Genomic DNA, 26,072 nt, shown 5'->3' on the forward strand with positions numbered 1-26,072 from the left:
GCTAATATGAGATCACTGCAGCTACCAGACTTGAGAATCAGTACTAGATATCTGCATGGGTGAACTTCATGCAGGATCTAGATAATCTAAAACCAGCTAAGGTCACAGTAAGCAGTGATACAAAAGCCAGCCCACTCAACACAGTGGGCTGAGAAACTCCTTTGAAAAGATTCAACCAACAAACTAACTCTAAATGTAGAAGTTTAAATGTAAAAGCAACAAGCAACGTGAAAAACCAAAACCACAGTCTCCTCCCCAGACTACTAGTCACCAATGAAAGAAACTTAGATTTAACTCCAAAAAAGAATTCAAAAGAGCAATTGTAAATATGATTAAGGGCTTAAAGTAAGACGCAAGTAGACTCCTGGATGAATTTAAAGAGAACAGGTATAAACCCTCTTCTTTCTCGCTAATTAGACTCCTGGAGCTCCACCAGGGGCCTAGCCGTGGATCTCTGCATCCATATTCCTCAGTCCTTGGATGGGGTTTCTGGCACAACTATTAGGGTGTTTGGCCATCCCATCACCAGAGTAGGTCAGTCCCAGCTGTCTATCGGCCATTGCCAGCAGTCTTTTGTGGGGTATCTTTGTGGATTTCTGTGGGCCTCTTTAGCACGTTGTTTCTTTCTTTTCTCATGTGGTCTTCATTTACCATGGTCTCCTATTCCTTGTTCTCCCTCTCTCTTCTTGATCCAGCTGGGATCTCCCGCTCCCCCAAGCTCTCTTTCCCTCAACCCTTGCCCTTTATTACTCCCACTCATGTCCAGGTTGTTCATGTAGATCTCAGCCATTTCTCCATCATTGGACGATCCTCATGTCTTTCTTGGTGTCCTGTTTTCCAGGTAGCCTCAAGAGGAGGGTTTATATGAGCAAGAATTGTTGAAACCAAGGTTGGATAAAGCACAGGGACAAATAGCCAAACGAATGGAAACACATGAACTATGAACCAAAGGCTGAGGGGCCCCCAACTGGATCTGGCCCTCTGAATAGGTGAGACAGTTGATTGGCTTGATCTGTTTGGGAGGCATCCAGGCAGTGGGACCGGGTCCTGGGCTCATTGCATGAATTGGCTGTTTGAAACCTGGGACTTATACAGGGACGCTTGGCTCAGTCTGGGAGGAAGGGACTGGACCTGCCTGGACTGAGTCTATCAGGTTGATCTCAGTCCTCAGGGGAGGCCTTGCTCTGGAGGAGGTGGGAATGGGGGGTGGGCTGTGGGGAAGGGGAGGGAGGCAGAAAGGGGGAGAACAAGGGAATCTGTGGCTGTTATGTAGAACTGAATAGTATTGTAAAATAAAATAAAATAAAATAAAATAAAATAAAATAAAGAAAAAAGAGAGAGAGAACAGGTATAAATTCCAAAACACATTTTACAAGAACACAAAGCACTAAATGTAATAAGGAAGTCAATTCAGAGTATGAAAATGCAAGTCAAGCTCTCTGCCTACTTGTCTATCAGCCATTACACACAACATTTGGCTGTGGAACCACATGGAGTCTGACTCAGAACCCAAGTTAGAGAACTTCCCAGAGCCCGACTCCTCCCTTTGCCTGGCCACCCATCAGACATTCTGGAATCAGAACAAGGACACCAGGTAGAAACCCCCAGACCCAGTTTCCCCAACTGACCACCTATCTCCCAACCTACCTACTATTTGGCTCCAGGACTGTGTGGCATGTGACCTAGAACCCCCAAATGGCCCCAAGACTGAAAATATGGACAAGTTGGGGTAACAGCCAGAAATGATCAAACACTCATGTAACAAAGGCGAGGCCAGATATCCATACCAAAAACAAAACAACACCACAGACATCTTAACTCTAGATGCCTATATCCCATGACAAAATACAAACAACATGGATAACCAAGACCATGTCTCCTCCAGAGATTAGCAAACTCATCATAACATTCCCCGACAGAAGCAACTTAGCGGATGCATAGGACAGTGACTTCAAAAGAGCAATTATAAATATTTTAAGGAACTAAATAATATGAATAAATGAATGAAGAGTGCAAAACCACAAATATATGACTAAAATCATAAAAACAACTACAGATATGAAAGTAGAATTTAATGAAGAGAATCTCTGAGGGAGAGCCAAACTGAAGTAAAACTCAAAATTAAAAACATAGAAGACAGACAAAAAGCTCAGAGAAGGCCCACATCAATAAACTGGATCAAGTGCAAGACAGAACACAGTCTTGAATACTAGATAGAAGAAATTAAGTACTCAGTCAAAGAAAATAACCGAGGAGCCAAGCATACAGGAACTATGAGACACTATGAAGACACCAGCCCTGCTGAGGTTAGGTTATGACCGCTCAGCTTGGGAATAATAGGTATAGAAGAAAGAAAAGGAACCCCGGTCAAAGGCACAGAAAATGTTTTCAACAAAAACATAAAAGAAAATTCCCAAAACCTAAAGAAAGAGATGCCTATCTTATAAAAAGTGCTAAGAGAATTGTTTTCAAGTTAAAATGAAAAAATACTAAACAGTAAAAGAAAAGTATATAAATGTATAAAACCTAGTTGGAAAATATAAATAGGAGATAGAGAATAATGTGATACTGCAATGGTGGTATAAAGTTTTGGTCCAAGGGTAACCGTCGACATACAAAATATTGGCAATAACTGTCACCGTTTGCACACATAATGTCTCATATAAACTCCTATGCTGAAGGCTTGTTCTCCAGCATAATGTCGAGATGTGAGACTATGGAGATGGGGTTGGCTAATGCAGGTTCTGAACTGAGCAGTGTGGTGCTCCCTCATTGGACTCATAATCTGTTGGCATTCCTGTGAAATAATCAAAGCTACAGAGTCGGGGTCTGCTGTGAGGAAGCTGTATCCTGGGAGTATACTCTTAAAAGCTATGTCTTACTCAGATTCTTTTTGGTTTTTGGTTTTTATTTATTAGGTGGGGTGGTGCAGCTGTGCTGGAACCTCGAGGTCTCTGTCCCAGGCCGTATCTCTGGACTGTCACTCAGACATTGTTTTACACTCTGTCTTTCCTAGCATCTTCCCTGGGTCATGCCCTTTTACCATGATGTTCCTTTTTTTGTTTTGTTTTGTTTTTTTTTTTGGTGGTTTTTTTTTTAAATATTCTTTTTTTTTAAGATTTATTTATTTATTATGTATACAGTGTTCTGTCTGCACATATCCCTGCAAGCCAGAATAGGGCATCAGATCTCATTACAGATGGTTGTGAGCCACCATGTGGTTGCTGGGAATTGAACTCAGGACCTTTGGAAGAGCAAGCAGTGCTCTTAACCTCTGAGCCATCTCTCCAGCCCCAAAATTATTCTTATTTTTGTTTTATGTGCATTGGTGTTTCTTCTATGTGTATGACTGTGTGAGGTTGTCAGGTGCCCCTAGAACTGAACTTACAGACAGCTGTGAGCTGCCATTGTGGGTGCTGGAATTGAACCCGGGTTCTCCGGAAGAGCAGTCAGTGCTCTTAACCACTGAGCCATCTCTCCAGCCCTTTTTTTGGTGGTTTCGTTTTTGTTTTTGATTTCATTTTTGTTTTTGATTTTGTTTTTGTTTTTGTTTTTGAGACAGGGTATCGCTGTGTGGCCATTCTGGAACTTGCTCTGTAGACCAAGCTGGCCTTGAACTCAGAAATCCACCTGCCTCTGTCTCTGATGTGCTGGGGTTAAAGGCATGCATCACCATCGCCCAGCTTATGTTTCTTCTTAAAATAGGTTTTAAAGGGCAATAAATGATTAACTGAAACTGTGAGCCAAAATAAGCCTCCCTTTTAAAGAGACTCTTTCAGATATGTGTCATCACACTCAAAACCCACTAACACAGTAACCTTAACATCGAAAATAGGTTAATGAATACATAATAGTAGTATAGGAGTGGATCTCAACATTAATAGAATACAGTTTGTGGTGCAGACATAAAATTAGTTGGATACACAGTATAGAGTATGATATGCATAATTTCATATAGGATTGAAATAGTTACCAGTTACAAATAGGATATAAGAACTACCAAAACTTTTTTGCTGAATTCAGGACAACCACAAAGAAAAAATTATGGTAAATAAATGCAAATAATGAAACTACACAATTATAAAACATCATCAAACCTCAAAAACAACAAATAGGAGAGAACCGAGATAAATAAAAGTAGAAAACAATTAAAATAGCAGTAAGGACTGGGGAGATGCTTCCATGATTAAAAGAAATCTCTTGCTACCTAACCTGATAACCCGGGTTCTGTCCCCTGGACCCACATTACAGAGGACAGCACCAACTCCCAAGGATTGTCCTCTGAACTACACACAGACACAGACATAGACACACACACACACACACACACACACACACACACACACACACACACAGACACATACACACACACACACACTGAATATTTTTAAATAAAATAATAATAAGCCAATAACAATCAATAGTTACTTTACATGTAAAAAGAGTAAACAAATAGGATCCCCCACAGATACACAAATTTTAACAGATGGATACATGAAACTACATTTAGAAACATTACAGAAGTCAAGTATCCCCCTAATTCATACTGAATCGGGTACTGACTACAGATTTTGGACAATCTTAAGCTTGGACTGCTCTCTAGTGCTGAAATTATGACACCACACTAACAGTCAGGGCAAAACATAACTTACAGTAGGTGCTCACTGAGCCCCAAATAGTACAAGTAATGACAGGCTTAGAAAAGACAAGACACTTGCTTAGAATTTCTAGAAAAGCAGCCACAGAGCCAAATTAAGAAGGCTAGAATAATAGCTAATCTTCTGATATGCAGAAAATATTACATGCCAACAAAAATTGCAAGGTTTTTTTTGGAAGAAGCCATGACCTCATCTCACAGTTAAGGTAAATAATAATCACTATGAGACAAGTCTCAAAGCATGTAAAATGGTTGTATTGAGACAAAAAGGAGGTGGATGGAGAGATGGCTCAGCGCTGAGTGCTCTTCCACACGATCCTGGTTCGACCCACGAGGCAGCTCACACCTGTCTGTAACTCCAGTTCCAGAGGGCCCAACATTCATGGCAAAACACCAATGCACATAAAATAAAAACATATAATTTTTTAAAAACCCATAATTTTAAAAAAAAGGAGGAAAGGAAACAATGAACAATGAACTTAGAGAAGACACAAACAAGGCTGGAGAGATAGTAATGTGCCAGCCACATAAGCCGTGTGACCTGAGCTTGAATCCCTGGAAACTCATAAAGGCAGGAGGAGAGAACCAATTCCACCAAGGTGTCTTCTGACCTCTACCAGGGTATTGTGACATGAAGTCTCTCACACACACATCATTCGACACAATGAATCTCTTAAACTGAAATTTGAAAATAAATTTTAATGAAAGAAAATGTTCAGTATTCTAAAGAAAAACTTAATAGAGACACAGAAGCACTTTAAAAATCGAACAAACCCTTGAACTGAAAAAACATACCATGTGAATATATAGAGGTGGTAAACGCATGTTAAAACACGAACCTGTCACCCTCCAGCCCACCTCCATCACCTTTGGACTCAGCCTCTTGATGTGAAGCCAGCATCCCCGAGTTCTTCCCCAATGCCCCGCCTTTCAGCCATTTCTTGTAGCCCGTCTCCGTTCCTTTCCAACTCTCTGCCACCCCACACATCTGCTGTCTGTCAGGGACCCAGCCAACACACTTGGCTGGAGTGTGACCTTTATCCTCTGCCCCCCATATTCCAATCTGGTCTCCTCAGACTTACTGTTAGACCTGCTCCTGCTTCCTACCCACCCGAAGCCCTCCTCCCAGCCCATCTCCATCTCCTTGGGACTCTGCCTCTTGGTGATGGTCCAAGATCCCCCTAGTTCTTCCCTGATGCTCCTTTCAGCCTTTCCTTCTAGCCCATCTCCATTCCTTTGAGACTTCCACTGACAAATAGAGCAGTTCTCTACCAGGGGCCCCACAGACACCACACTTCATTGGGACTCAGAGACCCCACAGCTGCCACACCTGGCTAGGACCCAGAATGTACAAGGGCAACCAAAAAACAGAACACACACCTATTTTAGAATATTATTTTAAGGTGTGTTACTTTTATTTATGTTGCATTTGTCTAACTCTGTGAAACTGTGTTACTTTGCCAGTCTAAAACACCTGATGGTCTAATAAAGAACTGAACAACCAATAGAAAGACAGGAGAAAGGATAGGTGGGGCTGGCAGGCAGAGAGAATAAATAGAAGGAGAAATCTGGGAGGAAAATAAGGAGCCAGAGAAGGAGGAGGACATCAGGGGCCAGCCAGCCAGCTACACAACCATCAACAGAGTAAGAAAGAATGGGAAACAAAAATTGAGAAAGTGAAAAAAAAAACAGAGGTAAAAGACATATGGGTTAATTTAAAGTTAAGCTGGCAAGAAACAAGCCGAGCTAAGGCCAGGCATTCATAAGTAATAATAAGCCTCCGTGTGTGATTTATTTGAGAGCTGCATGGTGGGACCCCTAAAAGAGCAAAAACAAACAACATCCACCTAAACAAAAGTGAGACCAGATTATCTACACCAAGAAACACTTCAAACATCATAACTCCAGATGCCTAGATCCAGTGAAAAAATTCAACATGAAGAGCCAAGACAATACGCCTCCCCCAGAGGCCAGAAACCCTATTGCAATATACCCTGTGAAAGGCAATTGAGCTGAAACACAGACAAGGACTTCAACAAAGCAGTTAGGAATATGTTTAGGACCTTAAAGAGGATTTGAATAAATGCCTTAGTGAAGACTGTGAAAGCACAAACAGTTAAATGAAATAATGAAAACAATCCAAGACATGAAAGTAGAATTTAGGGTGGTAGTGGCACACATCTTTAATCCCAGCACTCGGGAGGAGAGGCAGGAGGATCTCTGTGAGTTGGAGGCCAACCTGGGCTACAGAGTGAGTTCCAAGAAAGGAGCAAAGCTACACAGAGAAACCCTGTCTCAGAAAAAGAAGAAGAAGAAGAAGAAGAAGAAGAAGAAGAAGAAGAAGAAGAAGAAGAAGAAGAAGAAGAAGAAGAAGAAGAAGAAGAAGAAAAGAAAAGAGGAGAGGAGAGAAGAGAAGAGAAGAGAAGAGAAAAGAAAGAAAAGAAAAGTAAAAAGAAAAGAAAAGAAAAGAAAAGAAAAGAAAAGAAAAGAAAAGAAAAGAAAGAATTTAACCAAGAAACAGAATCACTGAAGAAAACCCTAACTGAACTGAAACTGGAAATGAAAACTTGAGATGTCAAAAACAAATCCTCAGAGGTAAGCCTCGCCAGCAGATTGACTTCCTTCTTACATTCAGGACTTGTACTCCATTTGAATTCATTCAGGAGTTTGTTTGTTCATATCCCCTTTGATTTTACTGAACGCTCTTAGAAGTTTTCTTTTAAAATTTTTCTTTTCAGTTGATCTGCATTATCACAAGTGGCATGATATACTTGACTAACTCTGAATTATATCCCATTATATGCATGTCCACAGGGTTTTTTGTCTTTAAAGAGGAAAAGGGACGTTTACTAGACAGTGTAATAAAACCTTGGTGTTCATTCTTTAAGATAAGTCAAAACTAACATACTTACAGAGGTACTTCAATCATTATAGCTGGGTTCTTCTGTCAATTTTGCCTCTGCCGAGCATATTGCTGCTCAGACAGATTCAAGTTCCAAACATGAAGCTCATCCCAGAGGCTACTGTATCTCCCCTCAAACCTCACGGCTTTTTAACCCATTCAGCTGTCAATAGGTATTTAGGATTTTTCATACAGTTTTCATATCTTGGCTATTAGGAATAATACCTCAACAAAGATGGAAATATGGATACCACTTTAAGATATTGATTTCAATTCTTAGGACTATCTCCCCACAAGAGCATTTTTGTGTGAGAAGTTATCACACTGTTCAAAAGTGGCTGTGTCATTCCACATTGCCACCAACAGTGGACTATGGTTCCAATTTTGTGACATCTTCCCCAGCACTTGTTATCTTCTTTTTTTTTTTCAGAGCTTCCCTCCCAATACATGTGGGGTGATATTTCATTGTGGTTTTAATTTGCATTTCCATGCTGATTAATCATAATGAATAACTTTTAATATATCTGGTAGATGTGCATTAGACTTCTTTGGAAAAAATACTATTTGAGTCCTTTTCCTATTTTCAAATCCGTTTGTTGAATTTTTTGTATTGAGTTGTAGCAATTCATTAAATATTTTGTATTTTAAGCCTTGATAATATATTGTTTGAAAGTATTTTCCAGAAAACATGGGCAAAAAGTTTTATTGGGAGCATGGAGGTTCTTGCGCCCACAGATCTCCAGGGAAACCAGGAGTGTTAATCACACAGGGGTGTCTCCTCAAAGGAGGAAATATCTGTTCTTCCCATGGAGAAGGCTGGGAATTGGAGGTGATTAACCGCCTGGTGATCTTTGCTTCCTGTTGAGCCAGGCCATATCAGGCTTCCACAGCCGGGACTGAGGTAGCTAGTAATCTATATGATGACCCCTACATTATGTGTACAGCCACAGGCTCCCCCAGGCTACCACAACCAGGACTGAATATGGATACTAGCACAAATGACCTCTACACTATCTGTATGACTGAGGCCAGGCCAAATCTTCCCCTGAGCCCTTAAGCTAATAAAGGTAGCCTGGCTCTAGAACCCATCTTCTTGAAATAAATGACATGTACTTTGAGTTTCGATGTAGTTATACCTCCTCGTGCACTGGGGATTGTATTACACCAGGAAATTTTTTTCCAAATTGTACTGTTTAAATATTCTGGTAATAAATGGCCTGGTATCAAACTCCCAAAGTTTGGTCCAGCCCAAGTTAGGGTGAACTGAGTTTTCATTCTCACTTCTTCATAGATCTTTTCTCTGCCTGGCATGACACCTGCAGGGATCCCCTCAAAGTTTCATGACTTTGAGCTTTGCAATGAATTCCTAGATATGAGAGAAAACCACAAGTAAGACAATTAAAACTAGGCAAGCAGGACAACACTCAGACTAAAACACTTCTCCAGTGTGGCTAAGTGTTAAACACTTACCAACCATGTGTGCAGCCCTGACGTTCATAATAAACACTGCAAAACAAGATATTTCTGAAAACCAAATTAAATAATTAGCAAAGCAAGGCCGGGCGGTGGTGGCGCACGCCTTTAATCCCAGCACTCGGGAGGCAGAGTCAGGCGGATCTCTGTGAGTTCGAGGCCAGCCTGGGCTACCAAGTGAGTTCCAGGAAAAGGCGCAAAGCTACACAGAGAAACCCTGTCTCGAAAAACCAAAAAAAAAAAAAAATTAAATAAATAAATAAATAAATAAATAAATAAATAAATAAATAAATAAATAGCAAAGCAAAAAGCCATCCTACAGAGTGGGGGTTGTAAAATTCATTGAACATACCCAAAATCATTGCATTCTATCTTTTTTTTTCTTTTTTATTCTTCTCTCATACAATCAATACATCTCAACCACAGTTTCCTCTCCTCCCATTTCTCCCAGTTCCTTCCCATAACCCCCTCTCCCCCAGATTCACTCCTCCTCTATTTCCTTTCAGAAAAGAGCAGGCCTCCAAGGGATATCAAGCAAACACAGCATAACAAGTTACAATAAGACTAGACACAAACCCTCATATAAGGGCTGGTGAAGAAACCTGGTAAGAGAAAAAGGGGTCCTAATAACAGGCAAAAGAGTCAGAGAAACCCCACTCCCACTGTTAAGAGTCCCCAAAACACCAAACTAATAATCATAATATATATGCAGGGGACCTAGCACAGATCCATACAGGCTCCGTGATTGCTGCTTCACTGTCTGTGAGCCCCTATGAGCCCTGCTTAGTTGATTCTGTGGGCCCTCTTCTCCTGATTTCCTTGACCTCTCTGGCTCCTAAAATTCTTCCTCCTCTTCTTCTCTGGGGGCTCCCCAAACTCCAAGGAGATGGAGGGACCTGATGCAGTTCTCCAATTTGGGCTATGTCTCCACCTAGTATTTAGCTGTGGGTCTCTGCTGGTCTAACTGGATGTCTGCATTCCAGTTATTCCCCACTTTTTCTTCTATCAAGTTCAGTGTATCTGGCTTTGTGTTGAAGTCTTTGACCCACTTGGACTTGAGTTCTGTGCAGGGTGATAGATAATGATCTATTTGCATTCTTCTACATGCACAGATCCAGTTAGACCAGCATCATTTGTTGAAGATGCTTTCTTTTTTTCCATTGTGTCTTTCTGGCTTTTTAATAAAAACAAAGACAGAAACAACAACAAAAAAAAAACAGGTGTCCATATGTGTGTGGATTTGTCTGGGACTTTGATTAGATTCAGTTGATCCACCTGTCTGTTTTTATGCCAATACCATGCAGTTTTTATTACTATAGCTCTGTAGTACAGCTTGAAATCCAGGATGGTGATACCTCTAGAAATTCTTTTATTATTCAGGATTGTTTTAGCTGTCCTGTTTTTTTTTTTCCACATGAAGTTGAGTATTGTTCTTTCAAGGTCTGTAAACAATTGTGTTGGAATTTTGATGGGGATTGTGTTGAATTTGTAAGTTGTTTTTGGTAGAGTAGCCATTTTTTACTGTGTTAATCCTACCAATTCATGAACATGGGAGATCTTTTATCTTCTGATATCTTCTTCAATTTCCTTCTTCAAAGACATAGTTTTTATCATACAGGTCTTTCACTGGCTTGGTTAGAGTTACCCCAAGATATTTTATATTATTTGTGGCTATTTCAAAGGGTGTTATTTCTCTGATTTCTTTCTCAGTCTGTCATTTGTATATAGGAAAGCTACTGGGTTTGGGGGTTTTGTTTGTTTGTTTGTTTGTTTGTTTTAGTTTTTTGTTTTGGTTTTGGTTAATCTTGTATCCAGCCACTTTGCTGAAGGTGTTTATGAGCTGTAGGAGTTCCCTGGTAGAATGTGGGGATCGCTTATGAATAATATCATATCATCTGTGAATACTTTGACTTCTTCTTTTCCAAGTTGTATCTCCTTGACTTCCTTCAATCTCTTATTGCTCCAGCTAGAACTTCAAGTACTATAATGAATATATATGGTAAGAGTGGACAGCCTCATCTTGGTCCTGATTTTAGTGAAATTGCCTTGAGTTTCTCTCAGTTTAATTTGATGTTGGCTGTTGGTTTGCTGTAAATTGGCTTTATTATGTTGAGGCATGTTCCTTGTATTACTACTCTTTCCAGGACTTTTATCATGAAGGGGTGTTGGATTTTGTCAAAGACTTTTTAAGCAACTAATGAGATGAACATGTGGTTTTTTCTTTCATTTTTTGAATTGGTGGGTTACATTGATTTTTGTGTGTTGAACCATCCCTGCATCTATAGGATAAAGCCTACTTGATCATGTTGGATAATGTTTTTAGTGTGTTCTTGGATTCAGTTTAGAAGTATTTTGTTGAGTATTTTTGCAACTATGTTCATGAGGAAAATTGGTTTGTAAATCTCTTTGTTGAGTGTTTATGTGATTTGTGCTTCATAAAATGAATTGGGCAATGTTCTTTCTGCTTCTATTTTGTGGAATAATTTGAGGAGTATTGGCATTAACTCTTCTTTGAAAGTCTGGTGTAATTCTGCACTAAAACCATTTGTCTGGGGGTTTTTTGTTATTGTTTTGTTTTGTTTTTGGTTAAGAGACTTTTAATGACTGCCACTATGTCACTATGGTTTACAGGTTTATTTAAATTGTTTGTCTGATCTTCATTTAACTTTGGTAAGTGGTATCTATTGAGAAAATTATCCATTTCTTTTAGATTTTCCAATTAGTGGAGTAAAGGTTTTTAAGGTATGACCCAATGATTCCCTAGATTTTCTCAATGTCTATTGTCTCTTCTTATGTCCCCTTTTGTCTCTGATTTTGCTAATTTGGGTATTCTCTCTCCATCTTTTAGTTAATTTGGATAAGGGTTTGTCTATATTGTTGATTTTCTTAAGGAACCAACCCTGTTTTACTCTTTGTATTGGTCTATTTCTATTTTTATTGATTTCATCCCTCAGTTTGATTATTTTCTGCCACCTATTCAACATAGGTGTGCTTACTTCTTTTTGTTCTAGAGCTTTCAGGTGTACTGTTAAGTTGCTAATATGAGATCATTCCAATTTCTTTATGTAGACACTTAGTGCTATGAACTTTCCACTTAGCACTGTTTTCACTGTATCCCATAAGTTTTGGTATGTTGTATATTCGTTTTCATTGAATTCTAGAAAGTCTTTAATTTCTTTCTGTCTTGACCCAATAGTCATTCAGTATAGAGTTGTTCAGTTTCCGTGAGTTTGCAGGTTTTCTGTTATTGATATCCAGCTTTAATTCATGGTGGTCTGCTAGGATGCTGGTGGCTATTTCAATTTTCCTATGTCTGTTGAGATTTGCTTTGTGACTGAGTATATGATCAATTTTGGAGAAAGTTCTGTGAGATGTTGAGAAGAAGGTATATTCTTTTGAGTTTGGGTGAAATGTTGTATAGATATTTGTTAGGTCCATTTGATTTATAACATCTGTTAGCTCCAGTATTTCTTTGTTTAGTTTTTGTCTGGATGACTTGTCCATTGGTAAGAGTGGGATATTGAAGTCTGTCAATGTATAAGGATGAATGTGTGATTTAAGTTTTAGTAGTGTTTCTTTCATTTGGGCATAGATGTTAAGAACTGAAACATCATCTTGGTGGATTTTTCCTTTTATGAATATTAAATGTCCTTCCTTCCCTGTCTCTTTTGATTAATTTTGGCTGGAAGTCTGTTTTGTTAGCTATTAAAATCATTACACCAGCTCTTCTCTTAGGTCCATTTGCTTGGAAAATGTTTTTCCAACCTTTCACTCTGAGGTAATATCTAGTGTTGATGTTGCAGGTTTCTTGTATGCAGCAGGAGGAGGTATCTTGTTTTTGCATCCATTCTGTTAGTCTGTGTCTTTTATTGGGGAATTGAGTCCATTGTTATTGAGAGATATCAATGACCAATGATTGTTCCTGTTTTGCTGTTGTTGTTGTTGTTGTTGGTGGTGGTGGTGGTGGTGGTGGTGTGTGTGTGTATTTCCCTTTTGGTTTTGCTGGTGTAAGATTATTTCCTGTATCGGGGATGGGAGGAGGGGGGGGGCTCTGTGGTTGGTATGAAAAATGAATAGAAAATTTCTTAATAATAAAAAATTTAAAAAAGAAAAGAAAAAAGATTATTTCTTGTGTTTTCATGGGTGTAGTTAACCTCCTTGGGTTGGAGTTTTCCTTCTAGTATCTTCTGTAGGGCTGGATTTTCGGATAAATGTTGTTTAAATTTGATTTTATCACGGAATATTTTGTTTTCTCCATCTATTGTGATTGAAAATTTTGCTGCGTATAGTACTTTGGCATGGCATCTGTGATCTCTTAGAGTCTGCAGGAAATCTGTCCAGGCCCTTCTGGCTTTTAGAGTCTCCATTGAGAAATTGAATGTAATTCTAATAGCCTTTATATGTTACTTGGTCTTTTTTCCTTGCAGCTTTTAATATTCTTTCTTTGTTCTGTATATTTAGTGTTTTGATTATTATGTGATGGGGGGACCTTCTTTTATGGTCCAATCTATTTGGTGTTCTGTCTGCTTCTTGTACCTTTATAAGCACCACCTTCTCTACATTAGGAAATTTTTCTTCTATAATTTTGTTGAATACATTTTCTAGGTCTTTGAGCTGGGTTTCTTCCCCTTCTGTCCCTATTATTTTTATGTTTGGCCTTTTCATAGTGTCGCAGATTTCCTAGATGTCTTGTGTCAGAAACTTTTTAGATTTAACATTTTCTTTGACTGATCTATTTCTTCTATCATACCTTGGGTGCTCTTCCATGTCTTATATTCTGTTGGTGATGCTTGAGTCTGTAGTTCCTGTTCACTTACCTAGATTTTTCCACTTCCAGAATTAAACTGTTTGGTTTTTTGTTTTTTGTTTTTTTTTTTCTTGGCTTTCTTTAAGGGATTTATTCATTTCTTCCTTAAAGACCTCTCTCATCTTCATAAAGTTGTTTTTAAGGTCTTTTTCTCGTGTTTCAGCTATGTTGGAATATTCAGGGTTTGTTGTAGTAGGATGATGACTGGGCTCGGGTGGAGACATATTGCCCTGGCTGTTGTTGATTGTATCCTTACACCGGCTTCTAGGCATCTGGTTTGGGGGTGATTATAGGTCTAGGTGCCAACTTCTGAGTTTGTCTTCATTGATGAGTGTTTTGTTCCTTGGTTTCTCTTTCCTCTGTAGTCTTCTGGCTGGTGTGGCCTGTGGTTAAGAAGAGGGTCTCCGCCCAAGATGGGGGTTGGGACACGGTGACAAGGAGGGGTAGCAGGATTGGGGATGGAAGGATCACCAAGAAAGTAAGTGGGTCCAAGGGCAGTTGGCCTACCTGGGTTTATGGTGGTTAGCATGGACTCTGGTCAACTAGGGGCCCTCTGTCCGAGTCTGGGGCTAGGACACAGCAAAGAGGAGTGGAGAGGGATTGGGAGTAGGGGAGCATGCACCAAAAGAGTCGGGGACTCTGTGGGCAGGTGGCCTACTTAGAGGTCTGACATCAGGCATGGCCTCTGGTCGAACAGAGGGCCTCCACCTGTATCATTCCATCTTTCTAAAGGGCAGGCTTTGTGGTTCTTGAATTACATCTCAAGAAAGAAATTTTTGTTTTGTTTTTGTTTTTCAGAACAGGGTTTTTCTGTGTAGCTCTGGCTGTCCTGGAACTCACTCTGTAGATCAGGCTGTCCTCAAACTCAGACATCCACCTGCCTCTGCTGGGAAGAAAGGCATGCCCCACCACTAACACCCAGCAAGAAAGAAAAATTTTAATGAGTGAAAAAGAATCCAAAGGAATCTCAAATACCCATCAATTATTACCAAAATTAACATGCATATGCATGTGTAAATATGTTAGCATACAAGACAGAGAGGATAATTGAATTATTACAAAACAAATGGAGACTTCATTTTGGATATAAAATGTTACAGGATGCCCTGGAAAGTGGTACCCCATAACTTTACTCCTAGCATTTATAGGTAATAAATCAGGAGTATATTGGTAAAATTATTAAGGCCACTCCACATAGTTAAAAGGGAGGTTTATTTAGTGGCGTAACTTACAAGTGAAGGGATAGGTAGGTTGCAGGGTCTGGGAAAGGTGTGTCACAGTCCAGCGGTATTCTCTGGAGAACTCTTCTCGGTCTACCTCTAGCATCCAGGGTCCAGGAACCAAGAGAGCCTGTGCATCCGGATCTCCGGTCTTCAGGGTCCTCTCTTGGCCCCGCCTTGTAGGTGTGACAGTTACCGAAGCCTAATGAGGGTTGGAACTTCCAGATCAAGGTTGGAATGGCTACCCACTACAGTAGTTTGAGAAAGCTGTCTTATGAAGTAGGAGAAAACACTAGTTTCAGTGACAAACAAACAAACAAACAAAAAAGGAGAGTACATTAGAAATCAGAACGGGGGAGTTCAGAGTCCATTGCATATGGCTCAGTCCCACTTGGAGAGAGATTTGGTCCTAGTACAAACTGACCACAAGTGCAGAAGTTTGGAATCATGGTTTAATACAAAACAAGAAGCTCAGTACCAGATAATTTACAGAAAAAGGGGAGGCAGAAACGGAGTGGAGAGTGGGAGGGAAGGATGGATGGGAAGGGAGGAGAGAGAGGAGAGGGAGATTGATTGATTGATTGACTGATTATAGGAGATGCAAAAGTACCATGAGTTACATAAAGTTTTTCCTTTGATATTTAAACATTCCATCCTGGGATGGAAAGATGTCTCAGTGCTTAAGAGCACTGGCTGCTCTTCCAGAGGATCTGAGTTCAATTTCTAGCACCTACATGGCAATTCACAACTATTTGTAACTCCAATTCTGGGGTATCCAACACCCTCATACAGACATACATGCAGGAAAAACAACATACACGTGAACTAAAAATAAATAAATCATCAAAAAATTAATTAAAAAAAAAGAAACATTCCATCCTGTAGAGAAGCTCCTTTAGCAGGAAGGTTAATAACTCAAGATAGCTTCAGAAAGTCCTTGAAACTGACCAGATTCACTAGGCCCCTTCTACCTAAGAGTAAACAATGAAGACTACTAAGAGTCTCCCTCAGACCCTACATGATGCAAAGAAGACTCTGAGGCCAAACCAGCTGCCTGGAAGAAGCAGAAACCAGCTGAAACGTCTGGAAGATGTTTAGACCAACTTAGAAAGGACACTCACCAGCCTGTTGAGTTGCCTGTGGGCTATGCAATGTGTTCCAGGTTTCCAGTGAGCTCTCATTCACCTAGGGTGGGCTTTGGTGGTGAAGCTGTCATTGAGTTGTTTCTGCTCCTGTAAGTAACCCCTCACCCATATTCCTGTAAATTTAATGGTTTAACAAGTTGGACTTTAGTGGCATCTGTACTTTGGTTTGTCGTGGGCTCCCTGTCTGGGGTGAGTAGACATGCATGCTGCATCTTCCCAGGAAAAGTCTTGTCACACAACTCCATGGAACTACAACTGGCAGCAGAAAGATATATTCAGACCAAACAAAAGCCAAAACAGAGACTTCAAAAGTGCTACAACCAGCTGTATTTATAACTCAGTTAGTACAGCACTTGCCTAGGAGGCACTAAACTGAGCAAGATGACCCATGGCTGTCATCCCAACAATTAAGTGAAGATTACAGGAGGTTCAAAGGAGGAGGTCATCCTGAAGTACATAAGCGTCTCTCTCAGATAAATAAATGGATGGCTGAATGGATACAAAGAAATAAAGCAGAACCAACATTGATCACTGAGCAGATTTTCAGTACAAGGAGACAGTAGAAACATTGGGGTCTGCATACTCTACAGGTTCTGGTGGCATTCTCTCTTCTCAGCACTTAATAGTATCAGGGGCAAGAAGTCATTTGAGAAGACCCTGCTGAGTCGGTGGCTAGGCATCTGAAGAAGCAAAGACACCTCCCTGCACTGTCGACTCTGGGAATCAAGGCAAATGTCAGGGCACCTTGTCTCAGATTCCTTTCCCATTACTGTGATAAAATACCCTCACACGAGAAACTTAATGGAGAAAGAGTTGATTTGACCAGCCATTTCAGGTACATCATAGCAAGGAAGTCACGGTGGCAAAAGCTTGAAAGGACTGCTCTCATTACATTTATAGTCAGAAAGAGCAATGGTCACATGTATGCTCATCTGTCTCTCTAGTTTTAATTCACTCGAGGTCAAAGCCCATGAAACAACACCTCCCAAATTCAGGGTTAATCTTCCTACTTCAATTGACTCAACCGAGAAAATCTCTCACCAACATGTCCATAGACCAACCTAATCTGGACAACTTGTCATTGAGATTCCCTGCCCAAGTGATTCTGTATCGTGTCAAGTGAACAATCAAAAGTAATTACCACGAGCCTAGTGAGTACTGGGCTCTGGAAAGCATACAGAATGCCTTTGGCCATAGGGAAACCTCTAAATCTGAGAGCCCTATCCGGTGTATATAGTCTGAAAGAACATCCTTAGTTACAATACTCTCTGCATGGCCCATGAGCCGCACCCTCTGGTTGCAAGGCAAGGAACATAAAGATGGGCATAGAAATGATGATTGCACAAAGCTCTGTGCTTTGCCAGACTTTTACAGATAAGCAAGATGGTGAAGAAGCAGGATCTACCCCTTGTTTCAGACTATTAACTACATATTAACTCTACCTGTACTCAGGTAAATGGTCACATGGAGTCTGTACCTGGTCACCCATGAGTGGGAGACAGTCTACACATAAAATCAGGTGCGTGATCACAGATACACCTGAGGTCATGCAAGTGGCCACATAAAGAGACTGTTGTACCTGTGCTCAGACAAATGAGCACATAATCAGTCTGCCCCTAGGCTTAGGAGAGTCACTGCATAGAGATAGATATCGTATCATATCTAAATTTAATTCTGTGGAAAGCTCTGTCGTATACTCTTCTTTCTTTTATTTATTTCCTTTCTTTTTCTTTTCCTTTTTTTAATATAGCTTTTCTAAATAGCCTGGTTTGGGAGCTCCCTGCCTCGAGCTCCAAAGTACTGAGGCTGAGTAATTGGATTTCCTTACCGTTCCTCTTTTGAGCCTAACCTTAAACTTATTCTCTTCTTCTATATTATTTCCTGTCTCTATTTCCTTTTCATTCTTTCATTTTTCTCTGTTGCTTTAATAGGAATCACTATTATTACACTTGTTTTTTAATATTTAAACTTTCATTAACTAATACCTTAGGACACACTCAGTTCCTATATTCCACAGAGGTTACTGGAGTTATTGTATTTTCATAGCTACCTTATCCATAAATTTTGGTCATTTCTGCATTTAACATTCACCTCTTAGTATAGGGTTTTAGATCATACTTGATGCCCTGAGTATGAAGGTTTAGCTACTGAGCCCCATCCCTAATCCACTGGGGAGGAAACGTCGTGTCTACTATGACATAGTCTCATTTCAGTAAAGCAAATTAAAAAAAAACACTTGCCAGGCACATGCCTTTAATCCCAGCATAGGGGAGGCTGAGGCAATTGATCTCTGTGAGTTCCAGGCCAGCCTGATCTACATGGCAAGTTCCAGGACAGCCAGGGCTACGTAGAGAGACTCCATCTCAATAAAACCAGGATCTGGGAGGAATTGGGGGAGGGAAAAATCATGATCAAAGTATATTGTATGAAAAAGAAAGAAAAAGATACAACAAGCCAACAAACAAAACCTCAATGGAAAGCTTCACTAATAGAATAAAAAAGCAGCAACAACCAGGGAGTGGAGCTGACCTGACCCTGAGAGACCTGTGTGCTGTGGATGGCAGGGCGGGCGAAGTGCAGTTGCCAAGGCCCTTTGGAACCAAGAGGATCATGAGTACATCCCATACACTAAGCACCCCGCTTTACACTGTCAGACTTTGTATTTTTAGAGACTTTAAAAAGACTTTGGATAAAATGTTGGAATTTTTAAAGAGGGTGGAACTTGTAAAAGTTTGAATGTTTTGTATTGTAATATTGATATTAATGTGAAATCATTGGGGATAAACAAGAAAGGAAAGTTATAGCTTGAAAGTGATGTGTTTTCACAGCTCTAAATGGGATGTCTCCATTAAATCCCTCTCCTCGGAGTTCAAGGAACCCCATAGAAGAGGAGGCATAAAGAGTATAAGAGCCAGAGGGATTGGAGGACATCAAGAACACAAGGCCCTCTAAATCAACATGAGCAGAGCTCATATGAACTCACAGAGACTGAAGTATCCTGCACAGGGCCTGCATGGGTCTGCATCAGGTCTTCTGTGAATATATTATGTCTTCCAGTTCAGCGTTTTGGTGGGATTCCTGAGTATATGAACGAGTGGGTCTCTGATTCTTGTGCCTTCTCTTGGGCTCTTTTCCTTCGGTTGGTTTGTCTTTTCCAACTTTGATGTGATAGTTTTTTTTTTTGTTTTATCATACATTTTATTTTGTTATGTTTTGTTGTTACCTCTTAAAAGTTTGTCTTTTCTAATGAGAGACAGAAAGAGAGTGGATCCGAATGGGAAGGGAAGTGGGGAGGAACCGGGAGGAGTAGAGGAAGGGGAAATCATAATCAGGATATAGTGTATGGGAAAATAATCTATTTTTAATAAAAATATATTTCAATAAGTATATATTTACATCGTTTCACCCTCCCCTTTCCTCCCACCTACCCTTCCCATCCTCTGCGTTTCTCTCTCTCAAATTCATGGCCTCTTCACCCAGCGACTGATGGAAACAGATGTAGAGACCCACAGTCAAACATTAATTAGGTGGGTCTCAGAGAATCCTGAAGAAGAAGGGGAGGAAGGATTGTAAGACCCAGTGGTGTCAAGGGCACCAGAAGAAAACCCACAGAATCAACCAACCTGGGCTCACATCGACTCACAAAGACTGAACCAGCAACCAGGGAGCCTGCATGGGACTGATCTAGACCCTCTGCGTATATGTTACAGTTGTGTAAAGTGGTCTTCATGTGAGACTCCTAACAGTGAGAGTAGGTGTTGTCTCTGACTCTGTTGCCCGCTTTTGGGACCCTTTCCTCCCACCGTATTGCCTCATCCAGTCTTAATAGAAGAGGAGGAGCCTAATCGCACTGCAACTTGCTATAACTTGGCTGCCTGATATCCATGGGAGGCCTGCCTGTATCTGAAGAGAAACAATGGAGGAGGGGCGGGTGAGTGGGAGAGAGGGGAGGGAGAAGGAACTGGGAAGAGGGGAGGAAGGAGGAGAAACCTTGATTGGGATGTAAAAACAAAAAAATAAATAACAAAAAAAGAAAAATGAAAAACTTCATGGCCTCTTCCTTCTTTCATTGTTATTGTTACATATATAATGCATAAATATATTAATGCAACCTGATAAGTCAAAAAAAGTGAAATGTTTGGTGACAAGTTGTTGTCAAGGGGTAATTTGTGAATTTTTTTCCTACCTGCTGCAAACTTAAACATATTTGAGAAGAGTGAATCTTAATTCAGAAAAGGTTTTCATAAGATTGGCCTGAAGGCAAGTTTCTGGGGTATTATCTTAATTAATGACTGATGTAGGAGGTCCCGGCTGGCAGTGCCAATCCTGGGCAGGTAGTCACATAAGACAGCAGACTGAGCAAGCCATGATGAGCAAGCCTGTAAGAAGCATTCCTCCATGACCCCTGCTTCAGTTCCTGCCTCCAGGTCCCTATTCCGGTTTTACAGGATGTAGGATGAAGCAACAGTTTCCTCCCAAAGTCACTTTTGGTCTTGGTGGATGATGGCAGCAAGAGAGAACCTAAGACTCTGGGTACGTAATTCTCCCCATGGATAAAGCCTGAAATCCAGCCATGAAGTAGGTGCTTACTCCAGAAGCAGTTGTGTCCCTACTGCACAGTGACAGCCTCTTGCCTGGTGAGGGGTTATCATAGGACACGGAGCAGGGCTGGATAAGGCCACTGAGGCCTTCTTCTTGATTTTGTTTTCTTTCTGTTCTGCCACAGCCTGCATGGGACCTTCCAGCACTGTGAACACCAGCCGGCAGAGAGGAAACTTCCAGCTTAGTTCGACTTGATTTATCTATGTGCTGCATCCCATGTCTGTGGGTTCTTCAGTAATAGGGTCTTAGCGTCTGGGTTTGGTAGGTTACTAGGCCAATGGTAATACCCTCCATTGTTTTATAGCATTGTGGAGTAGCATTATCCATCCATGGAGGGTGCCTCCAATCGAAATAATTAATCAATTAAATCGTTTAGTTACTTTCTCAATTTAGTAAGTCTCTGCATGGCTGTTGCCTATGTCCTAAGTTTTGGTTGACCTTTTCCCACAACCCCATTGCCCGTAGCACCATCCCCGTTTAAACCTTTCTAGCCCCAGAGTCCCCCCAACTCCACGTTCATGTCACATGCACTGTCCCTCCCCTCAAGACCTCCTCTCATGGCTCCTTTCCTGTCCCCTGACTTCTGCAGACACTAACTCCTATTTAAACACAGAAATGGAAAACTAAGACGCTAGGGTCCACATGCCAGACAACATACGCGGCTTCTGTGGCTATTTTGACAGAAATGCCAAAAGCATACACTGGAGAACAGGCAGCCGTCCTCGTTGACACATAGTCCTGGAAAACTAGATATACACGTGTAGAAGACTAAACCTGCATCCCTATCTTCCATCCTGAAGAAAAATCAGTTCCAACTGGATCAAAGACCTTCATATGAGACCTGAAACTCTGAACATGCCAGAGGGAAATATAGGGAAAATTCCTCAAGAGAAGGGTATGTATAGCCAAGAACCTTCTTAAAAGGTTCAGTAGCTCAGGAAATGGGCTCCATATTTGGCAGATGGAATCATGAGGCATTAACAACATTCTCCACAGCAAAAGCCAGCAAATTGCTGGAGTGAAGAGACAGCATTCAGAATGGGTAAAAAATATTTGCTACATATCCATCAGGCAGAAAATTAATGAATAAATGGATTCCAACAACTATAAGAGAACCAAACAAGTCAAAAATCCGTGATTAAAACAAACACATTTCTCATGCATACTATATGACATGCATGTAAACAAGAGGCAGACTGTGATAAGAATAAGGAGACTAGTAGGTGGGAAGAATGTAATGAGGAGAAAAAAGAGTGTATGAGGTTGAAAATGGCTAAGGAACACTTTGAACATAAAGGGTATTAGACCCATTGCTATTTGCACTGTGTGTACACCATTTAAAAATGGGTGAATGGGTCTGGCCCACCTCCTGAGGCCATGTTGAGGTCCAAGAGCCATGCTACAGCTGTGCCATACTGCTCTGGGGGGCCTGCACTGCCAGCTGGGGCCATGGTGACCTCCGAGGACAGGCTGCTGCAGAGGGCCATGTCTGGGTCCATTCTGCTGCTGCAGCCAGTCTGTGTTAAAGTCCATGGCCCATTTCACCCCCAAAGGTGGCACCGATGCCCAGGTGTGGGCTCCTAGCTGTGGCTATGTTGGTGCCCGAGGCCCATGCCACTGCTGGGGCCATGACGATCTGGGTGTGCTGAGCTACCACCCAGGGTGTTGGTGAAGTCTGGGCCTGAGCTGCTGCCAAGGGCCATGTCTGGATCTGGGGTCCTGCAGCAGCCAGGGTCTAAGTTGATGCCCATGGATGGCTTCAGTTGCCACAGAAGTCCATACAGATTCCCAGGGTCCAAGCCACCACCTGACGTCATGTAGGTCTCTGAGGCCCATGCTGCAGATGGGACCATACAGATCTTAGTGGGCCGGCCTGCTACCCAGTGCCCTGGTGACAACTGGTTAGGGCTTCAGCTGAGGGCCATGTCTGGGTCGGTGGTCTTAAGGCGGCCAATTGCTGTGCTGATGTCCCTGGCTCCTGTTACCATCAAAGGTCATGTAGATGCCAGGAGTCTGGGCCACCACCTAGGGCCTTATTGGTGTTGAAGGGCCACACTGCCACTGGGGCCATGATGATCTGAGTGGCCTGGGCTGCTCCCTGAGGCCATGGTGACATCTAGGCCCCTCTGCTGCTGAGTCCCATGTCTGGGTTCCTGAGTCTAAAACAGCCGGGGGTCTGTGTTGAAGTCCCTGGCCTGTGTTGCCACCAAAGGTTGGAGCCTGAGCCACAAAGCTGTGGGCTGGATGGTGTCCGAGGGCTGTGCCACTGCAGGAGCCATGCTATCTGAGCAGCCTGTGCTGCCAACCAGGGCCATGATGTTGTCTAGGTCTGAGCTGCTGAGGGCCCTGTCTGGCTTCGGGGTCCTGCTGCAGCTGGGATCTGTTGATATCTGTGGCCTGTGTTTCCACAGGGGCCATATAAGAACCATGCATGATGAAAGCCAAGGGTCAGGCTGAGCCAGCCCTGCCCTAAGCTGGCCCTGGCCCTTGCTGGACACTGCAGCAAAGAGCTGGCCCCAGCACTTGGGAGAGATGGCCCTACCGCTCACCATGGGTGTGGGAAAGCTGGTCCTGATGGCATGGGCATGAGAGCGGGCTCTGCTGCACACCTGAATGGGGCGGCCCCAGTGGCCAGGTCTGACCAGTTCAACTACCACCCAGGCCCACATCCAGGGTTTTGGGTTGGCTCACCCTAACATCTGCCCCATCTGTGACCTGCCAGAGCATGTGAAGGAACTGGTCCTGTGGAACATTAATCACAGCGTCTCCATGACTGGGGGCGCCCTCCTGAAAACTAAGAGGCATTGCAGAGAGGGTCTAGTGAAGAATGTGTACCAGAAACCAGAAGTCTTGAACCAGACCATTGCAATGAACATTGTCAAATAACGCTGATAGGACCACAGGGTACACTGTGTGACACTGAGGCTCCCATTGCCACCAAGACACATGAAGAGGTGTTGGAGAGGCAGAGAATACGGAGGAGCAAAGTGCTTTTATTTATTTATTTACTCTCCTGACTATGGATGTTAACAAAATGGCTGGCCTCCCATGGATATCAACATGTAGTAAGACAACACCTTGCCTTGTATTAAGGCTGTGCAAGGCAGCCCAGTATGAGGAGTAGGGTCCCCCAAGTCTGCAAGAGTCAGGGAGAGCTCCTGCTCCACTGTTAGTCCACAAGAATACGAAGATACACAACTGTCACATATATACAGAGGGCCTAGGTCAGTCTCATGCAGGCTCCCTGGTTGTTGCTTAAGTCTCTGTGAGCTGCTGTGAGCCAGGTGAGTTGATTCTGTGGGTTTTCTCATGGTGTCCTTGACCTCTGTGTCTCCTACAATCCTTCCCTGCTCTTTTCAGCAGGATTCCCTGAGCTCAGCCTGATGTTTGGCTGTGGGTCTCTGGGTCTGCTTCCACCAGGTGCTGGATGAAGCCCCTCTGATGACTCTTGACTAGGCACCAATCTATGAGTGTAGCAGACTACCCTTAGGCAGTGTTACATTGACATTTTTTCTTCCACTCATGTCTGGTTCTATCCTAGGTCTCTGGGCTGTCCAGCCTCTGGATTCTGGCACTCCAGGCAGTGTCAGGGGTGGGCTCCCTCTCGTGACATGGTTTGGTGTTAATTTTCTTTTTCAATTTACTTTTGAGTGGGGGATGATAAGAGGGTGAAGGGCAGATATCGAGGGACTGGGAAATGACTGGAATGGGGGTGGATGGTTTAAAATTCCCAAAGAAACACTAAGGAAAGGATGTGTAAAAGAAACAGCAACAGTTCTGGGAGGAGCCCTCAACTTGATCCCAGGAGGTACAATATAAACAAACTATGAATGTGAAAAATATACAGAACATGGGTGAATAGGGCTGGAGACATGGCTCAGAGGGTAAGGGTACCTTTTCCTCTTGCATAGCACCAAGTTTTATTCCCAGCACCACAAGCCAGCTCACAACCCTCTGTGACTCCAGTTCCAGGGATCTGACCGCCTCTTCTGGCCTCTGATGCTGCAGGCACTCATGAATTGCACAGACATACACGGAGGCAAACAGCAGTCATACGTACAAAAATAAAAATCAATAAATCATTAAAACATGATACCCCGGGCGTTTGCTAAACGTAAGAAAGTATGCATATGCCCTTGCCTAAGATGTTGGTGCAGTTGAGCAATCCTGTGTCCATGTTGTTCGTAAGTAAACACAGTGGTTGATGTAGGAAGTGATAGACGCACACGTTTACATTCACTGTGGGAAAATCAATTTCTTAAGAGGAGAAAACGTGAGGAGCGGAGATGGGAATACAAAGCCACTTTTTAGAGCACATGAGCATGTGACATGTGGAGGAAGAGCAGCACAAGAAGATGGGGGAACGCAGGAGGCAGCTGTGCTCTGCAGAGTCCTTGCTAGTGAAAGGACCACATGGTTAGAGGAAGGCTGTTGAGAGTGTTCCTGCTCAAAGCTATCACAATCCTGAAGAAAAAGGGTGTCTGGGGCACAGAAAGGGGTGCAAGACACAGGAGAGGGGAAGCAGCACCACCTGACCAACTTAGCAGGAAGGCTTGTCAACAAAGAGCAGCACACTTGAGAAAGAACAGATGACGGAGAGGGGTCTTATATAAAATGGAGTTGCATAAAACACAGAGTTGCATGTGGATGGAACAAACCACACGGCATGAAGCAAAGTGGAAAGGTGCGAGAGTACAGAGACTGCGCCCAAACGTTAACATTTGGAGGCATTAAAGAGATTAGGGACACTAGGAGAGCCGCTGTGTTAAAGGTACAACCCTACTTCAAAAGAAATACCGACAACCCACATTTCTGTATCTGGTTATGCTGAGGAGGAAGGTTTAGTGGAACCAGAGATGCATAGAGATGAGGACTGAGGTTCGAACCCCCGAGATCTAGAATGATGAATACACGGTAATGTGGAGGGGCAGGATGGATGAAGACCTGCGTTCATTGAGGATAATTCTAGATCCTGGATGCACGTGTTTCTGTCCCTCTGAGTCCAGATTCTTGGACCTGGAGGAAGGTGAGGGTGGATGGCTTGTTGAGAGAGACAAGAGAGAAGGGTGCTACAGGACAGTCAGCTGTCGGGGTTGTCTTTCTCCTCAGCAGAGGGAGGAAGGGGAACTTTTCAGGAAGCAGCAGGGAAGCTCTGGTCCTGGAATGACTTCAGATGGAGTCCCACAGAGGACTACCACTCTTGTAGTGCAGAGGATGGTGCTTGTTCTTGGCCTCCGGGAACACACACAAAGCAATCGCTTCCTGG

General features: G+C 42.3%; 1 pseudogene; it reads right to left on the reverse strand.

Annotated features, from left to right (window-relative positions):
- LOC102923802 (guanine nucleotide-binding protein G(I)/G(S)/G(O) subunit gamma-5 pseudogene) overlaps positions 1-22,305 on the reverse strand; it is a 55,458-nt pseudogene extending 33,153 nt beyond the window's left edge.
- Positions 22,306-26,072: the final 3,767 nt, after the last annotated feature.

This window comes from Peromyscus maniculatus, chromosome X, assembly GCF_049852395.1.
Source record: "Peromyscus maniculatus bairdii isolate BWxNUB_F1_BW_parent chromosome X, HU_Pman_BW_mat_3.1, whole genome shotgun sequence".
NCBI lineage: Eukaryota > Metazoa > Chordata > Mammalia > Rodentia > Cricetidae > Peromyscus > Peromyscus maniculatus.